Source organism: Myotis daubentonii, chromosome X (assembly GCF_963259705.1).
Source record: "Myotis daubentonii chromosome X, mMyoDau2.1, whole genome shotgun sequence".
Classification (NCBI taxonomy): Eukaryota; Metazoa; Chordata; class Mammalia; order Chiroptera; family Vespertilionidae; genus Myotis; species Myotis daubentonii.
In genome coordinates, this window is record NC_081861.1 from 139,236,302 (window position 1) to 139,252,463 (window position 16,162).

A 16,162-nucleotide genomic window follows, 5' to 3' on the forward strand; every position below is an offset into this window, starting at 1 on the left:
TAATAGCTGGATAAAGCTTGTCTTTATTTTGTATTTAAAACTAGAGGCCCAGCCCTGGCCGGTGTGGCTCAGTGGATAGAGCGTCGGCCTGCGGACTCAAGGGTCCCGGGTTCGATTCCCATCAGGGGCATGTACCTGGGTTGCGGGCACATCCCCAGTGGGGGGTGTGCAGGAGGCAGCTGATCGATCTCTCTCATCGATGTTTCTAACTCTCTGTCCCTCTCCCTTCTTCTCTGTAAAAAATCAATAAAATATATTTTAAAAAAAATATTTTTTAAAAAAATAATAGAGGCCCGGTGCACGAATTCGTGCATGGGTGGGTCTTTGGCCTGGCTGGCGATTGGGGGGAGGAGCCATGGGAGGTTGGCCCTGGGGGTTCAGTGACCACTAGGGGGCAGCTGCTGCGACAAGTATCTGCCCCCTGGTGGTCAGTGCACGTCATAGAGACTGGTCGACCAGTAGAATGGCTACCCCCTGGTGGTCAGTGAATGTCATAGCGACTGGTTGACCAGTCGACTGTCTGCCCCCTGGTGGTCAGTGCACGTCATAGCAAGTTGTTGAGCGGCCTTAGCATATCATTAGCATATTACACCTTGATTGGCTGATTGGATGACTGGATGACTGGACACTTAGCATATTAGGCTTTTATTATAGAGGACAGATGGACAGCAATCCTGGCAAGTGTGGCTCAGTGGTTGAGCATTGGCCTATGAACCAGGAGGTCAGGGTTCGATTCCCGGTCAAGGTCACATGCCTGGGTTGTGGGCTCGATCCCCAGTGGGGGGTGTGCAGAAGGCGGCCGATCCGTGATTCTCTCTCCTCATGGATGTTTCTCTCTCTTTCTCCCTCTCCCTTCCTCTCTCTGAAATCAATAAAAATATAGATATTTCAAAAAATATATGAGTCCAGATAACAGTATACGCTGAATAAAGCGTGTCTTTATTTTTTCAAAAATGTGACTAAGTTGAGGGTTTAAGATCAAGGTGGCCCCAGCTGGTGTGGCTCAGTGGATAGAGCGTCAGCCTGCAGACTGAAGGGTCCTGGGTTCGATTCTGGCCAGCGGCACATGCCCAGGTTGCAGGCTCCATCCCCAGTGGGGGGCGTGCAGAAGGTGGCCGATCCATGATTCTCTCTCCTCATGGATGTTTCTCTCTCTCTCCCTTCCTCTCAAAAATCAATAAAAATAAAATTAAAAATGACTATCAAGGTGGAACCAAAGTTAAGGCTGTTGCTAACCTGCAGCACCGAACAGACTAGCGCCCCCACCAGGCTGGAGACGACAGGACATGTGTCAGCCTTATGGCTTCTCTCCCGATGTTAGTGGGCGCCTTAAACTTCAGGCTGACCTTTGGGTGACTCTAGGGTGTGCAAACTGACCAGCTACCGGAAGCAGAGGCTGGGATGGGGGTGAGGGGAAACCAAACATCTGCCTGAGCCTAATCTCCTTCCTGCGAGATCTCAATACGTTCGCCCCCCCCCCCTCCTCCTTCCCCTGGCACATGTGTGATGCATTAAGCAAGACTTTTTTTTTTTTGCAAGTTTCTCAAAATAAACCGGGAGTCGAGAATTTTCTACCATCCATGCATTTTCAGGAAACCACGGAGACACTGGGGCTCAGGGACCCACAGCCAGATCCTGGCTGATGGGGGTGGGGGTGGTGTGGGGTAGGGGAAGGAGGGAAGGAAGGAAGAAAAAGGGCTGCGTCAATTAAAAACAGGTTTCCCCCACCAGCCCCTTTGGAGACCAAAGTGACGCGAGGGAAATTAAAAAAAAAAAGAGTAAAAATAAAATACGGCCCAAATAGAAACCAGATGCCTGCAGCCTGGAGGGTTTCTCCGGCTTCCCTGGCCTCTCCATTGTATATTCTTTTTCTGTTTTTCTTTTAAAATATATTTTAATAATTTTTTACAGAGAGGAAGGGAGAGGGATAGAGAGTTAGAAACATCGATGAGAGAGAAACACTGATCAGCTGCCTCCTGCACGCCCCCCACTGGGGATGTGCCCGCAACCAAGGCACATGCCCTTGACCGGGATTCGAACCCGGGACCCTTCAGTCTGGAGGCCAACGCTCTACCCACTGAGCCAGAACGGTTAGGGCTCTATATTATTTTCTAAAATGGATTCGACTTCGGCCCGGCTGCCCTGGATCAGTGTTTGTGCATCGACCTGGGAACCAGGGGGTTCTGGGTTCAAATCCCAGTCAAGGGAACAGACCTGGGTTGTGGGCTTGATCCCTAGTAGGGGGCATGCAGGAGGCAGCCAATCCATCCATGATTCTCTCTCATCATGGATGTTTCTCTCTCTCTCTCTCTCTCTCTCTCTCTCTCTCTCTCTCTCTCTCTCCGTTTCCCAGCCTTCTCTGAAATCAATCTATACTAATAAAATGGTAATATGCTAATCAGGCCGGACGTCTTCTGGACGTCCTTCCGGACAAAGCCATGGTGGCAGGGGCTGAGAAAGAAGCGATTAGGGGCAATCAGGATAGCACGGTAGAGAACTTAGGGGCGATCAGGCCGGCAGGGGAGGGCAGTTAGGGGCGATCAGGCCAGCAGGGGAGGGCAGTTAGGGGTGATCAGGCCAGCAGGGGAGGGCAGTTAGGGGTGATCAGGCCGGCAGGGGAGGGCAGTTAGGGGCGACAAGGCCGGCAGGGGAGGACAGTTAGGGGTGACAAGGCCAGCAGGGGAGGACAGTTAGGGGCGATCGGGCCAGCAGGGGAGGGCAGTTAGGGGTGATCAGGCAGGCAGGCAGGCGAGCGGTTAGGAGCCAGTGGCCCCGGATTGCGAGAGGGATGAGGGATCGGGCCTGAACAGGCAGCTGGACATCCCCTGAGGGGTCCCGGATTGGAGAGGGTGCAGGCTGAGCTGAGGGACACCCCCCCCCACCTCTGAGCACGAATTTCGTGCACCGGGCCTCTAGTCTATATGTATAAAAGCCTAACAGGCAATGTGTCCCCTAGGCAGTTCGACCGCTCACTATGACGTGAGCTGAGCGCAGGGTGGGGCGTGGAATGAAGGGAGGCCCCGACCGGGAGCCGGAAGACAGACCCCGGGTGGGCAGCCGGAAGGCCCCCATTGGCCCTGGTTGCCCACCTGTGCACAGATTTTGTGCACCGGGCCTCTAGTTGTAAAAACAATATTTTTTTTTAAAAAATAAAAAGAAACGGATACGACGTCTGGAAAAATGACTTCTCAGAGCGAGATCTCGCCTTTGTCTGGGAGGAGGGAGCTAGGGAGGCCGAGCGATAGATTCCCGGGTCTGAGTCAGCGACAGGAGACGAGTCCGGATGGTCCCGACGCGGGAAGCTCTGGAACGAATTAGATTGGACATGTTTACTTGGTTCTAAAGAAAACCAAGGCGGGCGGTAGCTGAAGAGTGATTTATGCATTTTTTTTCTTTTTACCCTGAATCCGGGAGTTTTCATGCTGAAAACCCACACCCACGGCCAAGCTCTAATCCAGTCAACACGACCCACAGTTTTATGCATTTGACACTTTTGTGAGCTATGGGGCGACGTGTCCCTTTGCTTCGGTTTTATATGTTTGCTTTTTTTATTGTTAATTTGAGAGAGAGGGAGAGAGGGAGAGAGGGAGAGGAACATCCATGATGAGAGAGAACCAGGGATCGGCCGCCTCCTGCACGCCCCCGACTGGGGATCGAGCCCGCAACCCGGGCACGTGCCCTTGACCGGGAATCGAACCCGGGACCTCCTGGTTCCTAGGTCAACACTCAATCAGATTTATTGTTCATATATTTTAAAAATACATTTTTATTATTTTTTGAAACATGAATGTTTGCTGCATGTGATATTATTACACTTAAGGTTGTTTTTCTTGAATAATTGGTGTTTCTTGCATGTACCAGTATTATATTTAAAATCGTTTTTCTTGAGAGATTGTTTATTGCAAGTAACATTGTTATATTTAAAATCGTTTTTCTTGAGATATTGTTTATTGCAAGTAACATTATTATATTTAAGGTTGTTTTTCTTGAAATATTAATATGTTTGTTGTATGTAAAAATATTTTTATGGATTTCAGAGAGGAAGGGAGAGCGAGAGAGAGAGAGAGAGAGAGAGAGAGAGAGAGAGAGGGGGAGAGAGAGAGAGAAACATCCATGAGGACAGATAATCATGGACCAGCTGCCTCCTGCACTCCCCCTACTGGGGATGGAGCCCCTAACCCGGGCATGTGCCCTTGACCGGGAATCGAACCCGGGACCCTTGACATAGACGTCTCCCCGTATCCTGTGCACCTGACGCCAATATAAACATTAATATACACGTGAAAGCGTGGAACAGGCGGACCGACCTCAGAGGGAAGTGAGGGGCGGGAAGAGATTAACCAGAGAATGTCTGTGCGATGCTAGAGGCCCGGTGCACGAAATTCCCTCCCAGGCCGGGCTTTTGTCCGGAAGGTCATCCGGAAGGACGTCTGGTCTAATTAGCATATGACCCTTTTATTAGTCTAGAGATGCGTCACCCATGGACACAGACAGCAGGGTGGGTTGGTCCTGGAATGGGGTGGGAACTGGATGGAGGGGGTCAATTGGGGGAAGAGGGGGGGACACCTGCAATATTCTTAATAATAAAGAAAAAAGTTTTTTCCAATATATTTTTATCGATTTCAAGGAGAGGAAGAGAGAGGGAGAGAGAGAAACATCCATGACGAGAGAGAATCACGGACCGGCTGCCTCCTGCACGCCCCCTACTGGGGATGGAGCCCGCAACCCGGGCCTGTGCCCTTGACCGGGAATCGAACCCGGGACCTCCTGGTTCCTAGGTTGACGCTCAACCACTGAGCCTCACCAGCCGGATTTATTGTTCATATTTTTTTAAAATATATTTTTATTATTTCTTGAAATATTAATGTTTGTTGCATGTAATATTATAATACTTCAGATTGTTTTTCTTGGATCATTGGTGTTTATTGCATGCAACGTTATTAGGTTTAAAATTCTTTTTTTCTTGAAAATTAATGTTTACTGCATGCAGCACTATTATATTTAAAATTGTTTTTCTTGAAATATTAATGGTTACTGCATGTAGCGTTATTGTATTTAAGATCATTTTTCTTGAGATGTTAATGGTTATTGCATGTAAAAAATATTTTTATTGATGTCAGAGAGGAAGGGAGAGACAGAAAAACATCAGTGATGATGAGAGAGAATCATGGATCGGCCGCCTCCTGCACGCCCCTGACTGGGGATGGAGCCCACAACCCGGGTATGTGCCCTTGACCGGGAATCGAACCCGGGACCCTCCAGTCCCCAGCCCGACGCCCTAACCACTGAGCCACACCAGCTGGGGCCGATCAATCGCTTTTGATGAGCGATTTATAGACTTGGTTCCAACTCCCCAGTAGGTCCAGCAGCTGCTGGCGATCGAGACAAGAATAATTCTCTCTCTCGAAGGGACAGACAGACACAGCGAGGAGTCAGGCCTTTGCAAACACGTGTGTGTGGACGTCAGCCCTTGCCCAGCTTAGGGGAAAAAAAAAAGAAGCTAATTAGATTAGGTGGAAAGGTCTGGAAGCTTTCATCCCTTTTTCTTCCTGGAATTCGCTGTTGCGGCTAAATAAACAACTTGGAAAATGGACAGACAGTTCCAGGTTCTGTGCGGAGAGTCCCATTCGGGCAGGGGATGGGGTCGAAGGGGGCATCTTCCTGTACTGCTTTGTGATTAAAATGCAACAGAATTGGGGTACGTACCCCGTACATGTTGCTTTTCCTGTGATCATGCGTGGGAAGAAACAAGCAACACAAAATACTTTTGCAAATTTTTCTGTATTTATTTACTGGAGGCCCGGTGCACGAATTTGTGCACCGGGGGCGGGGGGGCGTGTCCCCCGGCCTGGCCTGCGATTGGGGCCGATCGGGGGCAGTTGGTTGGAGGGACCGCGGGAGGTTGGCCGTGGGAGCCCACTGACCACCAGGGGCCACCTCCTGCGTTGGGCGTCTGCCCCCTGGTGGTCAGTGAGCATCATAGCGAGCGGTTGTTCGGTCGACCGGTCGTAACGGTCCCGTAGGCTTTCATATATAGAGAAGATTTTGGTTAAGCCTCACCCAGAGATATTTTTGCATTGATTTCTATTTTCTTTATTTTTTTCTGTTGTTATTATTATATATTTTGGGGTTTTTGTTTTTTTTTGGATTGATTTTTAGAGAGTGGAGAGAGACACACACACACACACTCGTTGGTAGCTTCCTGCACGCACACCAGGCAGGACCGCATATCGAGCCTGCCACCGAGGCCCGAGCCCTTGACCTGGGTTCGAACCCGGGACCCCCCAGTCTGCGGGCTGACGCTCTACCCACTGGGCCACACGGGCCAGGGCGCAGAAGATTTCTCTTAAAACTCCACGCTCAACCACTGAGCTTATTGTTTAATAATTAATTCCCCTCCAATTTTCCAACGGGGGGCGGGGACAGAAGTCAGCGTGGGTGAATGTTAAAATCTAAATGACGGATTAGTCATTTGAACTCACTTGCCAAACACGTGGTTAGAGAGGAATGGTTTCCAGCAACTCTCACGAATGGCTTCCAGGCAGACTGTACTTTTAAGAAAATATAGATATATTTTATTAATTTCAGAGAGGAAGGGAGAGAGAGAGAGAAACATCCGTGATGGATCGGCCGCCTCCTGCACGCCCACTACTGGGGATGTGCCCCCAACCCGGGCCTGTGCCCTGGACCGGGAATCGAACCCGGGACCCTTCAGTCCGCAGGCCGGCGCGCTATCCACTGAGCAACACCAGCTAGGGCCGCATGCTGTAATTTTCCACAAATTCTGGGGTTCGGACGGGGACAAAGATTTTTAGGAGTCACCATTCAGTTCACTGCAGACTCCACAGTAGATATTTGCCCCAAAGCCTGTGAATTGAACTGGGTTTCTATGACCTTTGGGGATTATAGTAAACACACGTTTTACCTTCAGATCTGGTGTGTGTGTGTGTGTGTGCGTGTGTCTGTGATCCATAATAAAAAATGTACTGGTCTTCGCCTGGCCGGTGTGGCTCAGTGGTTGAGCATCGACCTAGGAACCAGGAGGTCCCGGGTTCGATTCCCGGTCAAGGGCACATGCCCGGGTTGTGGGCTCGATCCCCAGTAGGGGGCGTGCAGGAGGCAGCCGATCCATGATTCTCTCTCTTCATTGATGCTTATATCTCTGCCAATTCTGAAATCAATTAAAAATGTATCTTTCTCTCTTGCTCACTCTCTCTATCTCTATCTATAGATGTAGATAAATGATATAGATATAGATATAGATATATAGATATAGAGATATAGAGATATAGATATAGATATAGATATACATTAGATACAGATATAGATATAGATACAGATATATAGATATAGATATAGATAAAGATAAATGATCCGATATAATAAAAAGATAATATACAAATCAACCAAACAGTGGAATGACCAGTCGCTATGACGCGCACTGACCACCAGGGGGCAGACGCTCAAGAAATTCCGATTTTAAATATCATAATGGTACGTGCAGAAAACATTAATATTTCAAGGGGAAAAATAAGATTTTGAATAGAATAATATGACCAAAACCTGTACTGCCACAGTATGACATCACAGAAGCTGCAGGAAACATTAACCATCTGCAAATCATAGGATTCCTTCTATGATATTCTAGAACTAGAGGCCCGGTGCACGAATTCGTGCATGGGGGTGATCCAGCCAGCCTCGCCCCCGATTGAGGTGGGAGGGGCCAACCGGGGACGGAACCGGCCAGGGGGAGGCGCCGAGAGAGCTTAGGTGGTCGCAGTGTGTGTCATAGCGACTGGTCCTCCCAGTCGTTCTGGTCCTTCCGGTCGCTTGGCTTTTATATATACACGAGGGGCCCGGGGCACGAAATTCGAGCACGATGGGAGGGGGTGTCGCTCAGCCTGGCCGGCACCCTCTCCAATCTGGGACCCCTCAAGGGAGGTCCCACAGGGATCAGGCCTAAACCGGCAGACATCCCTCTTGCAATCCGGGACCGCTGGCTTCTAACCGCTCACCTGCCCGCCTGTCTGCTCGCCCATAACAGCCCTCCCGTGCCAGCCTGATCGCCCCTCACTGCCCTCCCTGTCAGCCTGATCGCCCATAACAGCCCTCCCCTGCCAGCCTGATCGCCCCTCACTGCCCTCCCTGCCGGCCTGATCGCCCCTAACTGCCCTCCCCTGCCGGCCTGATCGCCCCTCACTGCCCTCCCCTGCCGGCCTGATCACCCCTCACTGCCCTCCCCTGCCGGCCTGATCACCCCTCACTGCCCTCCCCTGCCGGTCTGATCACCCCTCACTGCCCTCCCCTGCCGGCCCGATCGCCCCTCACTGCCCTCCCCTGCCGGCCCGATCGCCCCTCACTGCCCTCCCCTGCCGGCCCGATCGCCCCTCACTGCCCTCCCCTGCCGGCCCGATCGCCCCTCACTGCCCTCCCCTGCCGGCCTGATCGCCCCTCACTGCCCTCCCCTGCCGGCCTGATCACCCCTCACTGCCCTCCCCTGCCGGTCTGATCACCCTTCACTGCCCTCCCCTGCCGGCCCGATCGCCCCTAACTGCCCTCCCCTGCCAGCCTGATCGCCCCTCACTGCCCTCCCTGCAGGCCTGATCGCCCCTCACTGCCCTCCCTGCCGGCCTGATCGCCCCTCACTGCCCTCCCTGCCGGCCCGATCGCCCCTAACTGCCCTCCCCTGCCGGCCTGATCGCTCCTCACTGCCCTCCCCTGCCGGCCCGATCGCCCCTAACTGCCCTCCCCTGCCGGCCTGATCGCCCCTCACTGCCCTCCCCTGCCGGCCTGATCACCCCTCACTCCCCTCCCCTGCCGGTCTGATCGCCCCTCACTGCCCTCCCCTGCCGGCCCGATCGCCCTTCACTGCCCTCCCCTGCCAGCCCGATCGCCCCTCACTGCCCTCCCCTGCCGGCCTGATCGCCCCTCACTGCCCTCCCCTGCCGGCCTGATCACCCCTCACTGCCCTCCCCTGCCGGTCTGATCACCCCTCACTGCCCTCCCCTGCCGGCCCGATCGCCCCTAACTGCCCTCCCCTGCCAGCCTGATCGCCCCTCACTGCCCTCCCTGCAGGCCTGATCGCCCCTCACTGCCCTCCCTGCCGGCCTGATCGCCCCTCACTGCCCTCCCTGCCGGCCCGATCGCCCCTAACTGCCCTCCCCTGCCAGCCTGATCGCTCCTCACTGCCCTCCCCTGCCGGCCCGATCGCCCCTAACTGCCCTCCCCTGCCGGCCTGATCGCCCCTCACTGCCCTCCCCTGCCGGCCTGATCACCCCTCACTCCCCTCCCCTGCCGGTCTGATCGCCCCTCACTGCCCTCCCCTGCCGGCCCGATCGCCCCTAACTGCCCTCCCCTGCCGGCCTGATCGCCCCTCACTGCCCTCCCCTGCCGGCCTGATCACCCCTCACTGCCCTCCCCTGCCAGTCTGATCGCCCCTCGCTGCCCTCCCCTGCCGGCCCGATCGCCCCTAACTGCCCTCCCCTGCTGGCCTGATCGCCCCTAACTGCCCCCCCTGCCGGCCTGATTGCCCCTAACTTACTCCCCTGCCGGCCTGATTGCCCCTCACTGCCCTCCCCTGCTGGCCTGATCGCCCCTAACTGCCCTCCCCTGCCAGTCTGATCACCCCTCACTGCCCTCCCTTTCCGGTCTCCTGGTCTAATTAGCATATTGCCCTTTTATTAGCATAGATTAGCATATTGCCCTTTTATTCTCATAGATAGATATCCCCCTCCCTGCTCTATTTCTTTCTCCAGTTTTTATTGGTCATGATATTCCACAGTCGGCTGAGATCCTGTGACATTTCTCCTTCCCGTCTGCCTCCGTTCTCAGCGGAGCTGACTCCACGGGCAGAGAGAGCAGCCTGCGAGCCTGGAAATCGCCGGGAGCTGGATTTCAGGAAAAGCCCCCCCAAAAAAGATTCACCATTTCCCCCCAGGACGCCCCCCGGGGAACCTCCGCCGGCCTGCGAACACTTCCTGCAGCTGCTTGCTTCCTGGAGACCCATCGGAAGGAATGATCGGAACAGATCGGAATGTCGAACCACGTTGATAAACACAAGCTCAGCTGTTTTCATGAACCGGCAAGATGCTGAGACAGAAAAAAACAAAGAAAAAAAACCACAGTGAAACTGGGGGTGTTGCTAAAACTGACCTCCCCACCGCCACCCCCAAAGAGGAGAAAGAATTTGTAAATATTCCAGAAAAGAGAAAATGTTACACATTAAAAAAAAAAAAATATATATATATATATAGATTGTATATATATATATAGATTGTATATATAGATTGTATATATATAGATTGTATATATATATAGATTGTATAGATTGTATATATATAGATTGTGTATATATATAGATTGTATATATAGATTGTATATATAGATTGTGTATATATATAGATTGTATATATAGAGATAGATTGTATATATAGATTGTATATATATAGATTGTATATATATATAGATTGTATAGATTGTATATATATAGATTGTGTATATATATAGATTGTATATATAGATTGTATATATAGATTGTATATATATATAGATTGTATATATAGATTGTATATATATATAGATTGTATATATAGATTGTATATATATATATATAGATTGTATATATAGATTGTATATATATATATATTTTATATATATATAGATTGTATATATAGATTGTGTATATATATAGATTGTATATATAGATTGTATATATAGATATAGATTGTATATATAGATTGTGTATATATATAGATTGTATATATAGAGATAGATTGTATATATAGATTGTATATATATAGGTTGTATATATATATATATAGATTGTATAGATTGTATATATATAGATTGTGTATATATATAGATTGTATATATAGATTGTATATATATATAGATTGTATACATAGATTGTATATATATATAGATTGTATATATAGATTGTATATATATATATTTTATATATATATATAGATTGTATATATAGATTGTGTATATATATAGATTGTATATATAGATTGTATATATATAGATTGTATATATAGATTGTATATATAGATAGTATATATATATTGTATATATAGATTGTATATATATATAGATTGTATATATAGATTGTATATATATATAGATTGTATATATAGATTGTGTATATATATAGATTGTATATATATATACATATATATATGTATTGATTTCAGAGAGGAAGGGAGAGGGAGAGAAACACCCATGAGGAGAGAGAATCATGAACCAGCTGCCTCCTGCACCCCCCCCCCCCCACTGGGGATGTGCCCGCAACCAAGGCACATGCCCTTGACTGGGAATCGAACCCGGGACCCTTCAGTCCGCAGGCCGACCCTCTATCCGCTGAGCCACACAGGCCAGGGTCACCAAGAATAAAATGAGCCAGACCAGCATGGCTCAGCGGTTGAGGGTCGACCTAGGAACCAGGAGGTCCCGGGTTCGATTCCCGGTCAGGGGCACAGGCCCGGGTTGCGGGCTCCATCCCCAGTGGGGGGGCGTGCAGGAGGCGGCCGATCCGTGATTCTCTCTCCTCATGGACGTTTCTACTGTCTCTCTCCCCGTCTCCCTTCCTCTCTGACATCAACCCATCTACATAAAAGCGTAAGCAACTGAACAACCGAACAGCCAGTCAACCGGTCGCTATGATGCTCACTGACCACCAGGGGGCAGACGCTCCATGCAGGAGCTGCCCCCTGGAGGTCAGTGCCCTCCCACAGCCGGCCAATTTCCCCTGGTCCCACCCCCCGGCCGCCCCCATCAGCCCTGATCACCGGCCAGGCTGAGGGAACCGGGTTGTGCACGAATTCATGCACCGGGCCTCTAGTAAAAAAAATACATTTAAAACAAACATACAAACAAACAAAAAAATCAATGGTTTCTTTCTCATGGTCGGCTCTCCCCAGTGGACGGAGTGTCAAGGCATTTCCTCTGAAAGCCAGTCCGGTGCCCTGGGTCCCGGGGAGAGAGGATGGGGGTGAGCTCGCTTCCAGCCACTGTCAGAGGAATTCTGTTTTCTGGGAATTCGCCAAAAATCCGGATAATGAAGGCTTTCTGTGCTGGCGGCTCTCGGGTGTGTATTTAAACACATCTTCTCCCCAGGTGCCTGGGTTTAAATATAGGCCCGTGTTCTAAAGATGAAGAGCAGACGGGAGGCCTGTTATTGGAGAGGAAGCAGATCTTTCCTGCCCCCCCGCCCCCCAGAAAGGAGGCCACCCCATTCCCCGACTGGCTTTCCTGGGGAGCGTCATGGACAGGAGCAGGAAATTCGTGGACGGGGGGGGGGGGGGGACATCTCAGGCCCGCTGAGCTACACCATCGGCTTGTTCATACAGACGGCCAGAGGGTGAGAGGGAGGGCTAACCTGTAGATAGATCGATAGAGACATAGATACATACATAGATAGATAGATATAGATAAATGATAGATGCATAGATAGATAGATAGATACATAGATACATAGATACATAGATACATAGATAATAAATAGAGATATAGATAAATAGATAGATAGATGGATAGATAGATAGATAGATAGATAGATAGATAGAGATAATAGATAGATAGATAGATAGATAGATAGATAGATGATAGATAGATAGATATAGATAGATAGATACATGGATAGATAGAGATAGATGATAGATAGATAGATAGATAGATAGATAGATAGATAGATGATAGATGGATAGATGACATATAAATAGATGATAGATAGATAGATAGATAGATGATAGACAGATAGATAGATGATAGATAGATAGGAGATAGATAGAAAGATAGATAGATAGATAGATAGATAGATAGATAGATAGATAGATAGACAGACAGATATTGTTAGATGCTTTAATGGGTATGTGGATGTATAGAGGGGGGAGGAATGAAGAGATGAATGAATAGATCCATAGATAGATAGATAGATAGATGGATGATAGATATTGTTAGATGTTTTGATGGGTGGGTGGATGTATGGGGGGGGGAATGAAGAGACGAATGAGTAGATACCTACATAGATAGAGAGATAGATAGCTAGTCGTTAGGTACATAATAGATATATAGAATGGATAAATACATAACAGATTGATGTAGATAGATAGATAGATAGATAGATAGATAGATAGATAGATAGATAATAGATACACACACATACGTAGATGTCACACACGAATACAAGTAGATGATAAATTTAAATAGATGGGAGGTAGGTAGGGAGGTAGACAGATACACACGTGTATACTGAGACAGGATCTGACACATGGACACATGTGTTTCTTCGTGAGTTTGGTACAAGCACCGTGAATGAGTTTGTGCACCCATGTCCGTGTGCATGCATGCCTGTGTTTTGCATATATGCATGTGCACCCATGTCAGCGTGCATGTTTGCCTGTGTTTTTGCATGTCTGCATGTGTGTGCCTATATCTGCATGTGTGCATGTCTGTATTTTTGCATGCATGTGTGTGTACCTATGTCCACATGCATGCACGCCTGTGTTTGCATGTATTCATGTGTGTACCTATGTCTCTGTGTATTCATGCCTGTGTTTTTGTATGTGTGTGTATATGTCCATGTGCATGCATGCCTTTTTTGCATGTATGTGTGTACCCATGTCCGCATGCATGCATGCCTGTGTTTTTGCATGTATGCCTGTGTGTCCATGTGTGTATATCATTCAAGGCTGTCTTCTACTTTGTCTCATCCCGAGAGGGGGCGCCCAGCTGGTGTGGCTCAGTGGTTGAGCGCTGACCTAGGAACCAGGAGGTCTGTGTTCGATTCCCGGTCAAGGGCACAGGCCTGGGTTGCGGGCTCCATCCCCAGTAGGGGGCGTGCAGGAGGCGGCCGACCCATGATTCTCTCTCATCATGGATGTTTCTCTGTCTCTCCCTCTCCCTTCCTCTCTCAGAAATCAATAGAAACATATATATATTATATATATATAATATTTTTTAATAAAAGTGTGTAAGCCCTAACCGGTTTGGCTCAGTGGCTAGAGCGTCGGCCTGCGGACTGAAGGGTCCCGGGTTCGATTCCCGGTCAAGGGCACGTGCCTCGGCTGCGGGCACATCCCCTGTGGGGGGCATGCAGGAGGCAGCCGACCCATGATTCTCTCTCATCACGGATGTCTCTCTCTCCCTCTCTGTAAAATCAATAAAACGTATATTTTTTTTAAAAAAATAAACACCATTAAAACAACACCAGTTCGTAGTTCACTGCTCACCTTCACCCATTTGCTTCTCCGTCAGGTCCAGAGACGTCTCCATGGGTCTCAAGTGGAAGCTGGCCAGGCTGACACTAAAAGACGGCGCCATGGGCACCACGCCTCCCACATATTTCCAACAAGAAAAAAAAAATAAAGGAAAAAAATGTTTACCCAGCGAAAACCCCGACCGATGAACATGGACGTGCCCGTGCGCCTGGAGATGTTATCTCAATAGACGTCCCATCAACAACCCACTTCGTCTATAAACACTACGTGATGATTGCCGGCAAAGGATCTCTCTGCAGAGAATTCAGATTCTACTAAAGGCCTTCTTGCAGTCCCCGGGCTCATCTGGTCTCTAAATATTGGCTGTCCAGCCCCAGCCGGTGCGGCTCAGTGGATAGAGCGTCGGCCGGCAGACGGAAGGGTCCCGGGTTCGATTCCTGACCAAGGGCATGTGCCTGGGTTGCGGGCTCCTCCCCGGCCTGGGCCCTGGTTGGGGCACGGGTGCAGGAGGCAGCCCATCGATGTGTTTTTTCTCTCACATCGATGTTTCCCTCTGTCTCTCCCTAAAAATCAATGGGGTGGAACGTGGAATAGTACGCAGCCCTGAAAAAGGAAGGGGCTCTTGCCATTTGCATCAGCATGGAGGGAGCTGGAGAGCATGGCGCTGAGTGAATTAATCCAGTAGGAGGAACGATAAATATCATATAATCTCACTCGTACATGGGAGATAATGACCAACATAAACTGATGAACAAAAATAGAGAAAAAAAATATATTTCAGAATATAATAGGAGCCGTCCGGTGATTTTGCAGATTTTTAATATCTCCTACGATGTTTGTGGTGTGACATGATGTTGGTGCAGTTTGGGTCACATTACGGCATTTAAAATATTTTTGCTTGAAATATTAGTGCTGATTGCTTGGGACATTATTATATTGAAAACGGCGTTTGTTTTTTAATACATTTTATTGATTTTTTTTACGGAGAGGAAGGGAGAGGGATAGAGAGTTAGAAACATCGATGAGCTGCCTCCTGCACACCCCCCACTGGGGATGTGCCTGCAACCAAGGTACCTGCCCTCGACCGGATTCGAACCCGGGACCCTTCAGTCCGCAGGCCGACGCTCTATCCCCTGAGCCACGCCTGTCAGGCTTTCATATATTTTTTTTAAAAAAATTCATTTCAGAGAGGACGGGAGAGGGAAAGAGAAACATCTATGAGGAGAGAGAATCATGGACCGGCCGCCTCCTGCACGCCCCCCACTGGGGATGGGGCCCGCAACCCGGGCCTGTGCCCTTGACCGGGATTCGAACCCGGGACCTCCGGGTTCCTAGGTCGATACTGAACCACTGAGCCACAGTGGCTGGGCTCTTTCATCATTAATATCTCTCTCTCTCTCTCTCTCTCTCTCTCTCTCTCTCTCTCTCTCTCTCTCTCTCTCTCTCTCCCTCTCCCTTCCTCTATCTCTCAAGTAACTATATATATATAAATATATATTTTAAATAAGCAAGAACCACTCAGGACCACAACCCGGAGGTCGGGGATGGGAAAGGCTTTACGTCCGGACGGAAAAAATTAACATAAAATAAAATAGAAATTCCTCGTTGGCACAGATGAAAGGGCTTGGCTCCCGCCCCGACCTCACCCACAGGCCCGGGGGCGAGGCCCCTGCAAGCGCCGGCACGCAGCTCCGCTTGAGCCGTCGGGAGGCAGGCGTTCGGGGTGAAAAACAGGGCCTTCGAGTTCAAACAGGCTGCTGTGCGCTTGCTGGTTTGTTTTTTTCTAGATGCGAGCCGGGCATTTTCTGACACTGTTTTATTTTATTTTATTAGTTTGTTTCGTTATTTTATTTTGTTTTATTATTTAATTTTATTTTCTGTTTGGGTTTATTTTATTTTATTATTTTATTTATTTCACTTTATTATTTTATTTTATTTATTAT

General features: G+C 49.0%; 1 protein-coding gene and 1 non-coding gene across 3 annotated transcripts in view; one reads left to right on the forward strand and one right to left on the reverse strand.

Annotated features, from left to right (window-relative positions):
• Window positions 1-16,162, forward strand: part of PRKX (protein kinase cAMP-dependent X-linked catalytic subunit) — a 321,391-nt gene that overhangs the window by 74,558 nt on the left and 230,671 nt on the right. The gene's annotated exons all lie outside the window — the stretch shown is intronic.
• TRNAP-GGG (transfer RNA proline (anticodon GGG)) lies at window positions 5,227-5,306 on the reverse strand. Its single transcript has one exon. It is a non-coding gene; the product is annotated as a tRNA-Pro (tRNA).